General features: G+C 48.5%; 1 protein-coding gene across 1 annotated transcript in view; it reads right to left on the bottom strand.

Annotated features, from left to right (window-relative positions):
• LOC129374375 (collagen alpha-3(VI) chain-like) overlaps nt 1–16,832 on the bottom strand; it is a 93,571-nt gene that overhangs the window by 22,322 nt on the left and 54,417 nt on the right.

Raw genomic sequence — 16,832 nt, forward strand, 5'->3', positions numbered from 1 at the left:
CCCAGAGGGCCACCACCTCCAAAGTCGGCAGGAATCAAACAAATTCTCGCTGAAGTTTCAGAACCCATCACTCAGAGGCTTTAAAATGACCTCAGCTTTGCCTTTAATGTCAATGATTAATAAAGAAGCTTCCATCTGAGAAGGAGCTGCCTTAATAGAATGCTTTTCATCTCTTATTGGTTATTTTAAACAATGACAGAAAAAAACTGAAGGCTAACTGTTATTTTGATGAATTTGCACACAACCCCTTGGTCCCAATGCTAAACATTTTAACTGCAAGCACAGAGTACATCCTGGATGTAACTGAATTTATAAAATCCCATCTGAGTGTTGAAGAGTTATGAACAAAGTGCTTTTAAAGTGAGTCTTTATTGAATTCCTTCCACTGCCCTTCGGTCAGAAAGTCTTGGCAACTTCTGATTAGAAAAATGTTCTAATGATGATGTGATGCTTGGAAGGATCACATGATGTTGTTGCATCTGATCAACATCAAAACCCTAGAACATCTGATTACACACGATTCATGTCTATGTTCCTAATTGAAGTGCTATTATTTAATCTCATTGTTTATATGTAGTTACTCTGACCACAATCACTGGTTTTAGTCTGGAGAAAAAAAATGACATTAGGATATCAAAAAAGTCCAGTGGACCCTCTGAAAAGATCAGGAAGACGACTTGTTAGTGTATGAGACAACTGAACCAATCGACGGCTGAATCAAACCTTCAAAGAAATAAAAAATATTTTTATTTGTCATTATGTTTCTTCATCAGAATGAAATTGGAGTGGTACCTTCAGTGATAAAGTCTTAATCAGTCCTTATGAAAAAGCATAAGAGTGAGGGTATGTCTGCAGGGGCAGAGAATATTGAAATAGACAGATTTCTGTCCAATACTTGTGTATCTTTACCATTTCCCTGATGGCAGTGGAACAGTTTATGTGCAAGGTGGGGTGTATCAGCTTGGTAACTAACTCCCCACAATCCACTGGGCAGTTTTCAGCACCTGGGCTAAATGCTTTTTGTCCTAGATTGTGCAGTTGCTGTACCACACAGTCATGCTGGGGCAGAGGATGCTCTCAGTTAAAAATCTGTGGAGGTTGTTTAGTAACTGAGCTGGGAGTCCAGCACTTTTCAATTTCCTGAGGAAGAAGAGTTTTTTCTGGGCCTTCTTCATCAGAAAAGAAATGTTCAATGACCAGGTCAGAGTTGATGTGGATGCTCACAAAAACTGAGCAATTTGATGTTGCCTACACACTCTCCTACCTTCCTGAGCATCAGGTTTTTTACTGAACAGCACTGGGAAAGGTTCTGGATATCCTCTCTGTACAGGGTCTCATCATTGTTTGTTATCAGAGCCACTGCAATGGTGTAACCTGAAAGGTTTTGAAACATGTGAGAGGAGTGGATGACTACATATTCATGGGTGAAGAGTGTAAAAAGAACCGAACAAAGCACACATCCCTGTGGTGTTCAAATGCACGCACATACCTACGTTGTTGCAAAAAGACTTTGGGTAGATTTTTTAAGCATAAAATTTGATAGTAAAAAAGGAGTTAATGTGTTAGGGGATTTTTTATTCTGAATGTAAAAATGACCACATTTGGAAGAATGATTCTCCAATGAAAAAGATAAATCTGTTACTGAAAGTAATATTTCAGTTTGTGGATTCTTGACCGAGGCTGGAAAATTTATTCATGAACTGACTTCAAACAACATCTTTCAAAACCTTGCCATGTTAAAAATGCATCACTTTCTTACCCGTCACTGTTGGTGGCAAAGGTGTGACCCTTGTTAGCGCCGTGCCCATGACAGAGGAGAGTTGTGCTTGGACACTAGGGAGGTCTGTGAATTCAGAGACTGATAGCGCATAAGTGGGCTCATATGATAACTTCTGCAGCTCTCTGCTGTCAGAGGTCCTGGTTCCAATACCAATCACAAAGACGCCCTGCTGCTTGAGAGCAGAGGCTGGGGCGTCAACGTTGTCAAAAGACCTTCCCCCAGTTAGCAGGATCAACATTTGTTTGACACCTTGCCGATGTCTACTCCCCGAGAGGTTGTAAAGACGTTGTCCCTGACATGTTGGAGGGCTGCCCCGGTGTTTAGGGGTCTTCCTCCTCTGTGTCTAAGCCCTCTGATTGCATCCACGATATCCTCTTTTGTACTGTACGTGTTTAGATAGAATTGGACTTCAGCCTCTCTGCTGAATTGGACCACAGATACACGGTCTTTGTTTTCTCCCACATCGAGCCTTTCCGCCACTTTCTCCACAAAATCCCGCATGGCGGGGAAGCCATTCCTTGTGCCGTCAGAACCATCGAGAAGGAATACAATGTCCTTTTTGGCCGTGTCAACTGAGGATAGAAGGGGGAAGGCAAAAGAGTGAAAACCTTTGAAAAAGGATGCCTCCCAGGATCCCTGTCAACTACAGGACTGTTTTGAAATGACAATATGTCCTAAGCTTTCTCACGTCTTACAGAAGCTAAGCATGGCATGCATCATCACAACAGGCAAGCTGGGAACTAAGCATGGATCCAACAAGTTCTCTTCCTACTTGTGCTTAGAATTAAGACAGGCAACTGCTTAGGTCGCCTTTCGAGGAGCATGCCTGAAAACATACCGAGTACAGTGGTGACTCAGGGGTGACGTCAACAACCACGGCCTCCACAGAGGCCTGAAGCTGCTGTTGGACACTGGGAAGGTCAGTGAATTCGGACACGGACAGAGCATAATTGGGATCGTGGGACACTTTCTGTAATTCTCTGCTGTCGGAGCCTCTACTTCCAATTGCAAAGATCAAGACGCCCATCTGTTTGAGGGCGGCGGCCGGTGCGTCAACACTGTCGAATGATTTTCCGCCACTTAGCAAGACTAGGACCTGTGGAACTCCTTCCGGCCGCCTGCTTCCGGCAGAGGGAGTGAAGACGTTATCCCTCAAGTACTGGAGAGCTGCTCCCGTATTGAGGGGTCTTCCGCCCTTGTGCCTCAAACCCCTGACGGCGTCAAGGATCTGGCCTTTTGTCGTGTACGTGTTCAAATAGAACTGGGCAGTTGATCCCTGCTGTACTGAACCACTGAGACACGGTCTTTGTTGTCATCTACGCTGAGTGTCTCGACTACCCGTTGGACAAAGTCTCGCATTGCTGGGAAGCCAGATCTAGTGCCGTCAGATCCATCCAGCAAGAACACCACATCCCTTCCTGCTGGCTGCTGTCTCACCACTAGGGAGCATAAGACAATTTCAGGTTGAAGTAGCAAATTCTGGCCCTATTGTAAGTCAGGCAATAAGCTGACCTCCAAACATCAGTTTTATCAGTGCTAGACAAACTCCTGTATTCCAGTTTGTGGATTCTTGACCGAGGCTGGAAAATTTCATGAACTGACTTCAAACAACATCTTTCAAAACCTTGCCATGTTAAAAATGCATCACTTTCTTACCCGTCACTGTTGGTGGCAAAGGTGTGACCCTTGTTAGCGCCGTGCCCATGACAGAGGAGAGTTGTGCTTGGACACTAGGGAGGTCTGTGAATTCAGAGACTGATAGCGCATAAGTGGGCTCATATGATAACTTCTGCAGCTCTCTGCTGTCAGAGGTCCTGGTTCCAATACCAATCACAAAGACGCCCTGCTGCTTGAGAGCAGAGGCTGGGGCGTCAACGTTGTCAAAAGACCTTCCCCCAGTTAGCAGGATCAACATTTGTTTGACACCTTGCCGATGTCTACTCCCCGAGGAGGTTGTAAAGACGTTGTCCCTGACATGTTGGAGGGCTGCCCGGTGTTTAGGGGTCTTCCTCCTCTGTGTCTAAGCCCTCTGATTGCATCCACGATATCCTCTTTTGTACTGTACGTGTTTAGATAGAATTGGACTTCAGCCTCTCTGCTGAATTGGACCACAGATACACGGTCTTTGTTTTCTCCCACATCGAGCCTTTCCGCCACTTTCTCCACAAAATCCCGCATGGCGGGGAAGCCATTCCTTGTGCCGTCAGAACCATCGAGAAGGAATACAATGTCCTTTTGGCCGTGTCAACTGAGGATAGAAGGGGGAAGGCAAAAGAGTGAAAACCTTTGAAAAAGGATGCCTCCCAGGATCCCTGTCAACTACAGGACTGTTTTGAAATGACAATATGTCCTAAGCTTTCTCACGTCTTACAGAAGCTAAGCATGGCATGCATCATCACAACAGGCAAGCTGGGAACTAAGCATGGAACAAGTTCTCTTCCTACTTGTGCTTAGAATTAAGACAGGCAACTGCTTAGGTCGCCTTTCGAGGAGCATGCCTGAAAACATACCGAGTACAGTTGGTGACTCAGGGGGGTGACGTCAACAACCACGGCCTCCACAGAGGCCTGAAGCTGCTGTTGGACACTGGGAAGGTCAGTGAATTCGGACACGGACAGAGCATAATTGGATCGTGGGACACTTTCTGTAATTCTCTGCTGTCGGAGCCTCTACTTCCAATTGCAAAGATCAAGACGCCCATCTGTTTGAGGGCGGCGGCCGGTGCGTCAACACTGTCGAATGATTTTCCGCCACTTAGCAATACTAGGACCTGTGGAACTCCTTCCGGCCGCCTGCTTCCGGCAGAGGGAGTGAAGACGTTATCCCTCAAGTACTGGAGAGCTGCTCCCGTATTGAGGTCTTCCGCCCTTGTGCCTCAAACCCCTGACGGCGTCAAGGATCTGGCCTTTTGTCGTGTACGTGTTCAAATAGAACTGGGCAGTTGGATCCCTGCGTACTGAACCACTGAGACACGGTCTTTGTTGTCATCTACGCTGAGTGTCTCGACTACCCGTTGGACAAAGTCTCGCATTGCTGGGAAGCCAGATCTAGTGCCGTCAGATCCATCCAGCAAGAACACCATCCCTTCCTGCTGGCTGCTGTCTCACCACTAGGGAGCATAAGACAATTTCAGGTTGAAGTAGCAAATTCTGGCCCTATTGTAAGTCAGGCAATAAGCTGACCTCCAAACATCAGTTATTTATCAGTGCTAGACAAACTCCTGTATTCCAGTTTGTGGATTCTTGACCGAGGCTGGAAAATTTATACATGAACTGACTTCAAACAACATCTTTCAAAACCTTGCCATGTTAAAAATGCATCACTTTCTTACCCGTCACTGTTGGTGGCAAAGGTGTGACCCTTGTTAGCGCCGTGCCCATGACAGAGGAGAGTTGTGCTTGGACACTAGGGAGGTCTGTGAATTCAGAGACTGATAGCGCATAAGTGGGCTCATATGAACTTCTGCAGCTCTGCTGTCAGAGGTCCTGGTTCCAATACCAATCACAAAGACGCCCTGCTGCTTGAGAGCAGAGGCTGGGGCGTCAACGTTGTCAAAAGACCTTCCCCCAGTTAGCAGGATCAACATTTGTTTGACACCTTGCCGATGTCTACTCCCGAGAGGTTGTAAAGACGTTGTCCCTGACATGTTGGAGGGCTGCCCCGGTGTTTAGGGGTCTTCCTCCTCTGTGTCTAAGCCCTCTGATTGCATCCACGATATCCTCTTTTGTACTGTACGTGTTAGATAGAATTGGACTTCAGCCTCTCTGCTGAATTGGACCACAGATACACGGTCTTTGTTTTCTCCACATCGAGCCTTTCCGCCACTTTCTCCACAAAATCCCGCATGGCGGGGAAGCCATTCCTTGTGCCGTCAGAACCATCGAGAAGGAATACAATGTCCTTTTTGGCCGTGTCAACTGAGGATAGAAGGGGGAAGGCAAAAGAGTGAAAACCTTTGAAAAAGGATGCCTCCCAGGATCCCTGTCAACTACAGGACTGTTTTGAAATGACAATATGTCCTAAGCTTTCTCACGTCTTACAGAAGCTAAGCATGGCATGCATCATCACAACAGGCAAGCTGGGAACTAAGCATGGATCCAACAAGTTTCTTCCTACTTGTGCTTAGAATTAAGACAGGCAACTGCTTAGGTCGCCTTCGAGGAGCATGCCTGAAAACATACCGAGTACAGTTGGTGACTCAGGGGTGACGTCAACAACCACGGCCTCCACAGAGGCCTGAAGCTGCTGTTGGACACTGGGAAGGTCAGTGAATTCGGACACGGACAGAGCATAATTGGGATCGTGGGACACTTTCTGTAATTCTCTGCTGTCGGAGCCTCTACTTCCAATTGCAAAGATCAAGACGCCCATCTGTTTGAGGGCGGCGGCCGGTGCGTCAACACTGTCGAATGATTTTCCGCCACTTAGCAAGACTAGGACCTGTGGAACTCCTTCCGGCCGCCTGCTTCCGGCAGAGGGAGTGAAGTTATCCCTCAAGTACTGGAGAGCTGCTCCCGTATTGAGGGGTCTTCCGCCCTTGTGCCTCAAACCCCTGACGGCGTCAAGGATCTGGCCTTTTGTCGTGTACGTGTTCAAATAGAACTGGGCAGTTGGATCCCTGCTGTACTGAACCACTGAGACACGGTCTTTGTTGTCATCTACGCTGAGTGTCTCGACTACCCGTTGGACAAAGTCTCGCATTGCTGGGAAGCCAGATCTAGTGCCGTCAGATCCATCCAGCAAGAACACCACATCCCTTCCTGCTGGCTGCTGTCTCACCACTAGGGAGCATAAGACAATTTCAGGTTGAAGTAGCAAATTCTGGCCCTATTGTAAGTCAGGCAATAAGCTGACCTCCAAACATCAGTTATTTTATCAGTGCTAGACAAACTCCTGTATTCCAGTTTGTGGATTCTTGACCGAGGCTGGAAAATTTATCATGAACTGACTTCAAACAACATCTTTCAAAACCTTGCCATGTTAAAAATGCATCACTTTCTTACCCGTCACTGTTGGTGGCAAAGGTGTGACCCTTGTTAGCGCCGTGCCCATGACAGAGGAGAGTTGTGCTTGGACACTAGGGAGGTCTGTGAATTCAGAGACTGATAGCGCATAAGTGGGCTCATATGATAACTTCTGCAGCTCTCTGCTGTCAGAGGTCCTGGTTCCAATACCAATCACAAAGACGCCCTGCTGCTTGAGAGCAGAGGCTGGGGCGTCAACGTTGTCAAAAGACCTTCCCCCAGTTAGCAGGATCAACATTTGTTTGACACCTTGCCGATGTCTACTCCCCGAGGAGGTTGTAAAGACGTTGTCCCTGACATGTTGGAGGGCTGCCCCGGTGTTTAGGGGTCTTCCTCCTCTGTGTCTAAGCCCTCTGATTGCATCCACGATATCCTCTTTTGTACTGTACGTGTTTAGATAGAATTGGACTTCAGCCTCTCTGCTGAATTGGACCACAGATACACGGTCTTTGTTTTCTCCCACATCGAGCCTTTCCGCCACTTTCTCCACAAAATCCCGCATGGCGGGGAAGCCATTCCTTGTGCCGTCAGAACCATCGAGAAGGAATACAATGTCCTTTTTGGCCGTGTCAACTGAGGATAGAAGGGGGAAGGCAAAAGAGTGAAAACCTTTGAAAAGGATGCCTCCCAGGATCCCTGTCAACTACAGGACTGTTTTGAAATGACAATATGTCCTAAGCTTTCTCACGTCTTACAGAAGCTAAGCATGGCATGCATCATCACAACAGGCAAGCTGGGAAACTAAGCATGGATCCAACAAGTTCTCTTCCTACTTGTGCTTAGAATTAAGACAGGCAACTGCTTAGGTCGCCTTTCGAGGAGCATGCCTGAAAACATACCGAGTACAGTTGGTGACTCAGGGGTGACGTCAACAACCACGGCCTCCACAGAGGCCTGAAGCTGCTGTTGGACACTGGGAAGGTCAGTGAATTCGGACACGGACAGAGCATAATTGGGATCGTGGGACACTTTCTGTAATTCTCTGCTGTCGGAGCCTCTACTTCCAATTGCAAAGATCAAGACGCCCATCTGTTTGAGGGCGGCGGCCGGTGCGTCAACACTGTCGAATGATTTTCCGCCACTTAGCAAGACTAGGACCTGTGGAACTCCTTCCGGCCGCCTGCTTCCGGCAGAGGGAGTGAAGACGTTATCCCTCAAGTACTGGAGAGCTGCTCCCGTATTGAGGGGTCTTCCGCCCTTGTGCCTCAAACCCCTGACGGCGTCAAGGATCTGGCCTTTTGTCGTGTACGTGTTCAAATAGAACTGGGCAGTTGGATCCCTGCTGTACTGAACCACTGAGACACGGTCTTTGTTGTCATCTACGCTGAGTGTCTCGACTACCCGTTGGACAAAGTCTCGCATTGCTGGGAAGCCAGATCTAGTGCCGTCAGATCCATCCAGCAAGAACACCACATCCCTTCCTGCTGGCTGCTGTCTCACCACTAGGGAGCATAAGACAATTTCAGGTTGAAGTAGCAAATTCTGGCCCTATTGTAAGTCAGGCAATAAGCTGACCTCCAAACATCAGTTATTTTATCAGTGCTAGACAAACTCCTGTATTCCAGTTTGTGGATTCTTGACCGAGGCTGGAAAATTTATTCATGAACTGACTTCAAACAACATCTTTCAAAACCTTGCCATGTTAAAAATGCATCACTTTCTTACCCGTCACTGTTGGTGGCAAAGGTGTGACCCTTGTTAGCGCCGTGCCCATGACAGAGGAGAGTTGTGCTTGGACACTAGGGAGGTCTGTGAATTCAGAGACTGATAGCGCATAAGTGGGTCATATGATAACTTCTGCAGCTCTCTGCTGTCAGAGGTCCTGGTTCCAATACCAATCACAAAGACGCCCTGCTGCTTGAGAGCAGAGGCTGGGGCGTCAACGTTGTCAAAAGACCTTCCCCCAGTTAGCAGGATCAACATTTGTTTGACACCTTGCCGATGTCTACTCCCGAGGAGGTTGTAAAAGACGTTGTCCCTGACATGTTGGAGGGCTGCCCCGGTGTTTAGGGGTCTTCCTCCTCTGTGTCTAAGCCCTCTGATTGCATCCACGATATCCTCTTTTGTACTGTACGTGTTTAGATAGAATTGGACTTCAGCCTCTCTGCTGAATTGGACCACAGATACACGGTCTTTGTTTTCTCCCACATCGAGCCTTTCCGCCACTTTCTCCACAAAATCCCGCATGGCGGGGAAGCCATTCCTTGTGCCGTCAGAACCATCGAGAAGGAATACAATGTCCTTTTTGGCCGTGTCAACTGAGGATAGAAGGGGGAAGGCAAAGAGTGAAAACCTTTGAAAAAGGATGCCTCCCAGGATCCCTGTCAACTACAGGACTGTTTTGAAATGACAATATGTCCTAAGCTTTCTCACGTCTTACAGAAGCTAAGCATGGCATGCATCATCACAACAGGCAAGCTGGGAACTAAGCATGGATCCAACAAGTTCTCTTCCTACTTGTGCTTAGAATTAAGACAGGCAACTGCTTAGGTCGCCTTTCGAGGAGCATGCCTGAAAAACATACCGAGTACAGTTGGTGACTCAGGGGTGACGTCAACAACCACGGCCTCCACAGAGGCCTGAAGCTGCTGTTGGACACTGGGAAGGTCAGTGAATTCGGACACGGACAGAGCATAATTGGGATCGTGGGACACTTTCTGTAATTCTCTGCTGTCGGAGCCTCTACTTCCAATTGCAAAGATCAAGACGCCCATCTGTTTGAGGGCGGCGGCCGGTGCGTCAACACTGTCGAATGATTTTCCGCCACTTAGCAATACTAGGACCTGTGGAACTCCTTCCGGCCGCCTGCTTCCGGCAGAGGGAGTGAAGACGTTATCCCTCAAGTACTGGAGAGCTGCTCCCGTATTGAGGGGTCTTCCGCCCTTGTGCCTCAAACCCCTGACGGCGTCAAGGATCTGGCCTTTTTGTCGTGTACGTGTTCAAATAGAACTGGGCAGTTGGATCCCTGCTGTACTGAACCACTGAGACACGGTCTTTGTTGTCATCTACGCTGAGTGTCTCGACTACCCGTTGGACAAAGTCTCGCATTGCTGGGAAGCCAGATCTAGTGCCGTCAGATCCATCCAGCAAGAACACCACATCCCTTCCTGCTGGCTGCTGTCTCACACAGGGAGCATAAGACAATTCAGGTTGAAGTAGCAAATTCTGGCCCTATTGTAAGTCAGGCAATAAGCTGACCTCCAAACATCAGTTATTTTATCAGTGCTAGACAAACTCCTGTATTCCAGTTTGTGGATTCTTGACCGAGGCTGGAAAATTTATTCATGAACTGACTTCAAACAACATCTTTCAAAACCTTGCCATGTTAAAAATGCATCACTTTCTTACCCGTCACTGTTGGTGGCAAAGGTGTGACCCTTGTTAGCGCCGTGCCCATGACAGAGGAGAGTTGTGCTTGGACACTAGGGAGGTCTGTGAATTCAGAGACTGATAGCGCATAAGTGGGCTCATATGATAACTTCTGCAGCTCTCTGCTGTCAGAGGTCCTGGTTCCAATACCAATCACAAAGACGCCCTGCTGCTTGAGAGCAGAGGCTGGGGCGTCAACGTTGTCAAAAGACCTTCCCCCAGTTAGCAGGATCAACATTTGTTTGACACCTTGCCGATGTCTACTCCCCGAGGAGGTTGTAAAGACGTTGTCCCTGACATGTTGGAGGGCTGCCCCGGTGTTTAGGGTCTTCCTCCTCTGTGTCTAAGCCCTCTGATTGCATCCACGATATCCTCTTTTGTACTGTACGTGTTTAGATAGAATTGGACTTCAGCCTCTCTGCTGAATTGGACCACAGATACACGGTCTTTGTTTTCTCCCACATCGAGCCTTTCCGCCACTTTCTCCACAAAATCCCGCATGGCGGGGAAGCCATTCCTTGTGCCGTCAGAACCATCGAGAAGGAATACAATGTCCTTTTTGGCCGTGTCAACTGAGGATAGAAGGGGGAAGGCAAAAGAGTGAAAACCTTTGAAAAAGGATGCCTCCCAGGATCCCTGTCAACTACAGGACTGTTTTGAAATGACAATATGTCCTAAGCTTTCTCACGTCTTACAGAAGCTAAGCATGGCATGCATCATCACAACAGGCAAGCTGGGAACTAAGCATGGATCCAACAAGTTCTCTTCCTACTTGTGCTTAGAATTAAGACAGGCAACTGCTTAGGTCGCCTTTCGAGGAGCATGCCTGAAAACATACCGAGTACAGTTGGTGACTCAGGGGTGACGTCAACAACCACGGCCTCCACAGAGGCCTGAAGCTGCTGTTGGACACTGGGAAGGTCAGTGAATTCGGACACGGACAGAGCATAATTGGGATCGTGGGACACTTTCTGTAATTCTCTGCTGTCGGAGCCTCTACTTCCAATTGCAAAGATCAAGACGCCCATCTGTTTGAGGGCGGCGGCCGGTGCGTCAACACTGTCGAATGATTTTCCGCCACTTAGCAATACTAGGACCTGTGGAACTCCTTCCGGCCGCCTGCTTCCGGCAGAGGGAGTGAAGACGTTATCCCTCAAGTACTGGAGAGCTGCTCCCGTATTGAGGGGTCTTCCGCCCTTGTGCCTCAAACCCCTGACGGCGTCAAGGATCTGGCCTTTTGTCGTGTACGTGTTCAAATAGAACTGGGCAGTTGGATCCCTGCTGTACTGAACCACTGAGACACGGTCTTTGTTGTCATCTACGCTGAGTGTCTCGACTACCCGTTGGACAAAGTCTCGCATTGCTGGGAAGCCAGATCTAGTGCCGTCAGATCCATCCAGCAAGAACACCACATCCCTTCCTGCTGGCTGCTGTCTCACCACTAGGGAGCATAAGACAATTTCAGGTTGAAGTAGCAAATTCTGGCCCTATTGTAAGTCAGGCAATAAGCTGACCTCCAAACATCAGTTATTTTATCAGTGCTAGACAAACTCCTGTATTCCAGTTTGTGGATTCTTGACCGAGGCTGGAAAATTTATTCATGAACTGACTTCAAACAACATCTTTCAAAACCTTGCCATGTTAAAAATGCATCACTTTCTTACCCGTCACTGTTGGTGGCAAAGGTGTGACCCTTGTTAGCGCCGTGCCCATGACAGAGGAGAGTTGTGCTTGGACACTAGGGAGGTCTGTGAATTCAGAGACTGATAGCGCATAAGTGGGCTCATATGATAACTTCGCTCTCTGCTGTCAGAGGTCCTGGTTCCAATACCAATCACAAAGACGCCTGCTGCTTGAGAGCAGAGGCTGGGGCGTCAACGTTGTCAAAAGACCTTCCCCCAGTTAGCAGGATCAACATTTGTTTGACACCTTGCCGATGTCTACTCCCCGAGAGGTTGTAAAGACGTTGTCCCTGACATGTTGGAGGGCTGCCCCGGTGTTTAGGGGTCTTCCTCCTCTGTGTCTAAGCCCTCTGATTGCATCCACGATATCCTCTTTTGTACTGTACGTGTTTAGATAGAATTGGACTTCAGCCTCTCTGCTGAATTGGACCACAGATACACGGTCTTTGTTTTCTCCCACATCGAGCCTTTCCGCCACTTTCTCCACAAAATCCCGCATGGCGGGGAAGCCATTCCTTGTGCCGTCAGAACCATCGAGAAGGAATACAATGTCCTTTTTGGCCGTGTCAACTGAGGATAGAAGGGGGAAGGCAAAAGAGTGAAAACCTTTGAAAAAGGATGCCTCCCAGGATCCCTGTCAACTACAGGACTGTTTTGAAATGACAATATGTCCTAAGCTTTCTCACGTCTTACAGAAGCTAAGCATGGCATGCATCATCACAACAGGCAAGCTGGGAACTAAGCATGGATCCAACAAGTTCTCTTCCTACTTGTGCTAATTAAGACAGGCAACTGCTTAGGTCGCCTTTCGAGGAGCATGCCTGAAAACATACCGAGTACAGTTGGTGACTCAGGGGTGACGTCAACAACCACGGCCTCCACAGAGGCCTGAAGCTGCTGTTGGACACTGGGAAGGTCAGTGAATTCGGACACGGACAGAGCATAATTGGGATCGTGGGACACTTTCTGTAATTCTCTGCTGTCGGAGCCTCTACTTCCAATTGCAAAGTCAAGACGCCATCTGTTTGAGGGCGGCGGCCGGTGCGTCAACACTGTCGAATGATTTTCCGCCACTTAGCAATACTAGGACCTGTGGAACTCCTTCCGGCCGCCTGCTTCCGGCAGAGGGAGTGAAGACGTTATCCCTCAAGTACTGGAGAGCTGCCCGTATTGAGGGGTCTTCCGCCCTTGTGCCTCAAACCCCTGACGGCGTCAAGGATCTGGCCTTTTGTCGTGTACGTGTTCAAATAGAACTGGGCAGTTGGATCCCTGCTGTACTGAACCACTGAGACACGGTCTTTGTTGTCATCTACGCTGAGTGTCTCGACTACCCGTTGGACAAAGTCTCGCATTGCTGGGAAGCCAGATCTAGTGCCGTCAGATCCATCCAGCAAGAACACCACATCCCTTCCTGCTGGCTGCTGTCTCACCACTAGGGAGCATAAGACAATTTCAGGTTGAAGTAGCAAATTCTGGCCCTATTGTAAGTCAGGCAATAAGCTGACCTCCAAACATCAGTTATTTTATCAGTGCTAGACAAACTCCTGTATTCCAGTTTGTGGATTCTTGACCGAGGCTGGAAAATTTATTCATGAACTGACTTCAAACAACATCTTTCAAAACCTTGCCATGTTAAAAATGCATCACTTTCTTACCCGTCACTGTTGGTGGCAAAGGTGTGACCCTTGTTAGCGCCGTGCCCATGACAGAGGAGAGTTGTGCTTGGACACTAGGGAGGTCTGTGAATTCAGAGACTGATAGCGCATAAGTGGGCTCATATGATAACTTCTGCAGCTCTCTGCTGTCAGAGGTCCTGGTTCCAATACCAATCACAAAGACGCCCTGCTGCTTGAGAGCAGAGGCTGGGGCGTCAACGTTGTCAAAACCTTCCCCCAGTTAGCAGGATCAACATTTGTTTGACACCTTGCCGATGTCTACTCCCCGAGGAGGTTGTAAAGACGTTGTCCCTGACATGTTGGAGGGCTGCCCCGGTGTTTAGGGGTCTTCCTCCTCTGTGTCTAAGCCCTCTGATTGCATCCACGATATCCTCTTTTGTACTGTACGTGTTTTTAGATAGAATTGGACTTCAGCCTCTCTGCTGAATTGGACCACAGATACACGGTCTTTGTTTCTCCACATCGAGCCTTTCCGCCACTTTCTCCACAAAATCCCGCATGGCGGGGAAGCCATTCCTTGTGCCGTCAGAACCATCGAGAAGGAATACAATGTCCTTTTTGGCCGTGTCAACTGAGGATAGAAGGGGGAAGGCAAAAGAGTGAAAACCTTTGAAAAAGGATGCCTCCCAGGATCCCTGTCAACTACAGGACTGTTTTGAAATGACAATATGTCCTAAGCTTTCTCACGTCTTACAGAAGCTAAGCATGGCATGCATCATCACAACAGGCAAGCTGGGAACTAAGCATGGATCCAACAAGTTCTCTTCCTACTTGTGCTTAGAATTAAGACAGGCAACTGCTTAGGTCGCCTTTCGAGGAGCATGCCTGAAAACATACCGAGTACAGTTGGTGACTCAGGGGTGACGTCAACAACCACGGCCTCCACAGAGGCCTGAAGCTGCTGTTGGACACTGGGAAGGTCAGTGAATTCGGACACGGACAGAGCATAATTGGGATCGTGGACACTTTCTGTAATTCTCTGCTGTCGGAGCCTCTACTTCCAATTGCAAAGATCAAGACGCCCATCTGTTTGAGGGCGGCGGCCGGTGCGTCAACACTGTCGAATGATTTTCCGCCACTTAGCAATACTAGGACCTGTGGAACTCCTTCCGGCCGCCTGCTTCCGGCAGAGGGAGTGAAGACGTTATCCCTCAAGTACTGGAGAGCTGCTCCCGTATTGAGGGGTCTTCCGCCCTTGTGCCTCAAACCCCTGACGGCGTCAAGGATCTGGCCTTTTGTCGTGTACGTGTTCAAATAGAACTGGGCAGTTGGATCCCTGCTGTACTGAACCACTGAGACACGGTCTTTGTTGTCATCTACGCTGAGTGTCTCGACTACCCGTTGGACAAAGTCTCGCATTGCTGGGAAGCCAGATCTAGTGCCGTCAGATCCATCCAGCAAGAACACCACATCCCTTCCTGCTGGCTGCTGTCTCACCACTAGGGAGCATAAGACAATTTCAGGTTGAAGTAGCAAATTCTGGCCCTATTGTAAGTCAGGCAATAAGCTGACCTCCAAACATCAGTTATTTTATCAGTGCTAGACAAACTCCTGTATTCCAGTTTGTGGATTCTTGACCGAGGCTGGAAATTTATACATGAACTGACTTCAAACAACATCTTTCAAAACCTTGCCATGTTAAAAATGCATCACTTTCTTACCCGTCACTGTTGGTGGCAAAGGTGTGACCCTTGTTAGCGCCGTGCCCATGACAGAGGAGAGTTGTGCTTGGACACTAGGGAGGTCTGTGAATTCAGAGACTGATAGCGCATAAGTGGGCTCATATGATAACTTCTGCAGCTCTCTGCTGTCAGAGGTCCTGGTTCCAATACCAATCACAAAGACGCCCTGCTGCTTGAGAGCAGAGGCTGGGGCGTCAACGTTGTCAAAAGACCTTCCCCCAGTTAGCAGGATCAACATTTGTTTGACACCTTGCCGATGTCTACTCCCCGAGGAGGTTGTAAAGACGTTGTCCCTGACATGTTGGAGGGCTGCCCCGGTGTTTAGGGGTCTTCCTCCTCTGTGTCTAAGCCCTCTGATTGCATCCACGATATCCTCTTTTGTACTGTACGTGTTTAGATAGAATTGGACTTCAGCCTCTCTCTGAATTGGACCACAGATACACGGTCTTTGTTTTCTCCCACATCGAGCCTTTCCGCCACTTTCTCCACAAAATCCCGCATGGCGGGGAAGCCATTCCTTGTGCCGTCAGAACCATCGAGAAGGAATACAATGTCCTTTTTGGCCGTGTCAACTGAGGATAGAAGGGGGAAGGCAAAAGAGTGAAAACCTTTGAAAAAGGATGCCTCCCAGGATCCCTGTCAACTACAGGACTGTTTTGAAATGACAATATGTCCTAAGCTTTCTCACGTCTTACAGAAGCTAAGCATGGCATGCATCATCACAACAGGCAAGCTGGGAACTAAGCATGGATCCAACAAGTTCTCTTCCTACTTGTGCTTAGAATTAAGACAGGCAACTGCTTAGGTCGCCTTTCGAGGAGCATGCCTGAAAACATACCGAGTACAGTTGGTGACTCAGGGGTGACGTCAACAACCACGGCCTCCACAGAGGCCTGAAGCTGCTGTTGGACACTGGGAAGGTCAGTGAATTCGGACACGGACAGAGCATAATTGGGATCGTGGGACACTTTCTGTAATTCTCTGCTGTCGGAGCCTCTACTTCCAATTGCAAAGATCAAGACGCCCATCTGTTTGAGGGCGGCGGCCGGTGCGTCAACACTGTCGAATGATTTTCCGCCACTTAGCAATACTAGGACCTGTGGAACTCCTTCCGGCCGCCTGCTTCCGGCAGAGGGAGTGAAGACGTTATCCCTCAAGTACTGGAGAGCTGCTCCCGTATTGAGGGGTCTTCCGCCCTTGTGCCTCAAACCCCTGACGGCGTCAAGGATCTGGCCTTTTGTCGTGTACGTGTTCAAATAGAACTGGGCAGTTGGATCCCTGCTGTACTGAACCACTGAGACACGGTCTTTGTTGTCATCTACGCTGAGTGTCTCGACTACCCGTTGGACAAAGTCTCGCATTGCTGGGAAGCCAGATCTAGTGCCGTCAGATCCATCCAGCAAGAACACCACATCCCTTCCTGCTGGCTGCTGTCTCACCACTAGGGAGCATAGACAATTTCAGGTTGAAGTAGCAAATTCTGGCCCTATTGTAAGTCAGGCAATAAGCTGACCTCCAAACATCAGTTATTTTATCAGTGCTAGACAAACTCCTGTATTCCAGTTTGTGGATTCTTGACCGAGGCTGGAAAATTTATTCATGAACTGACTTCAAACAAC

The sequence above is a fragment of the Poeciliopsis prolifica genome, unplaced genomic scaffold (assembly GCF_027474105.1).
Source record: "Poeciliopsis prolifica strain line A6 unplaced genomic scaffold, Auburn_PproV2 SCAFFOLD036, whole genome shotgun sequence".
Lineage (NCBI taxonomy): Eukaryota > Metazoa > Chordata > Actinopteri > Cyprinodontiformes > Poeciliidae > Poeciliopsis > Poeciliopsis prolifica.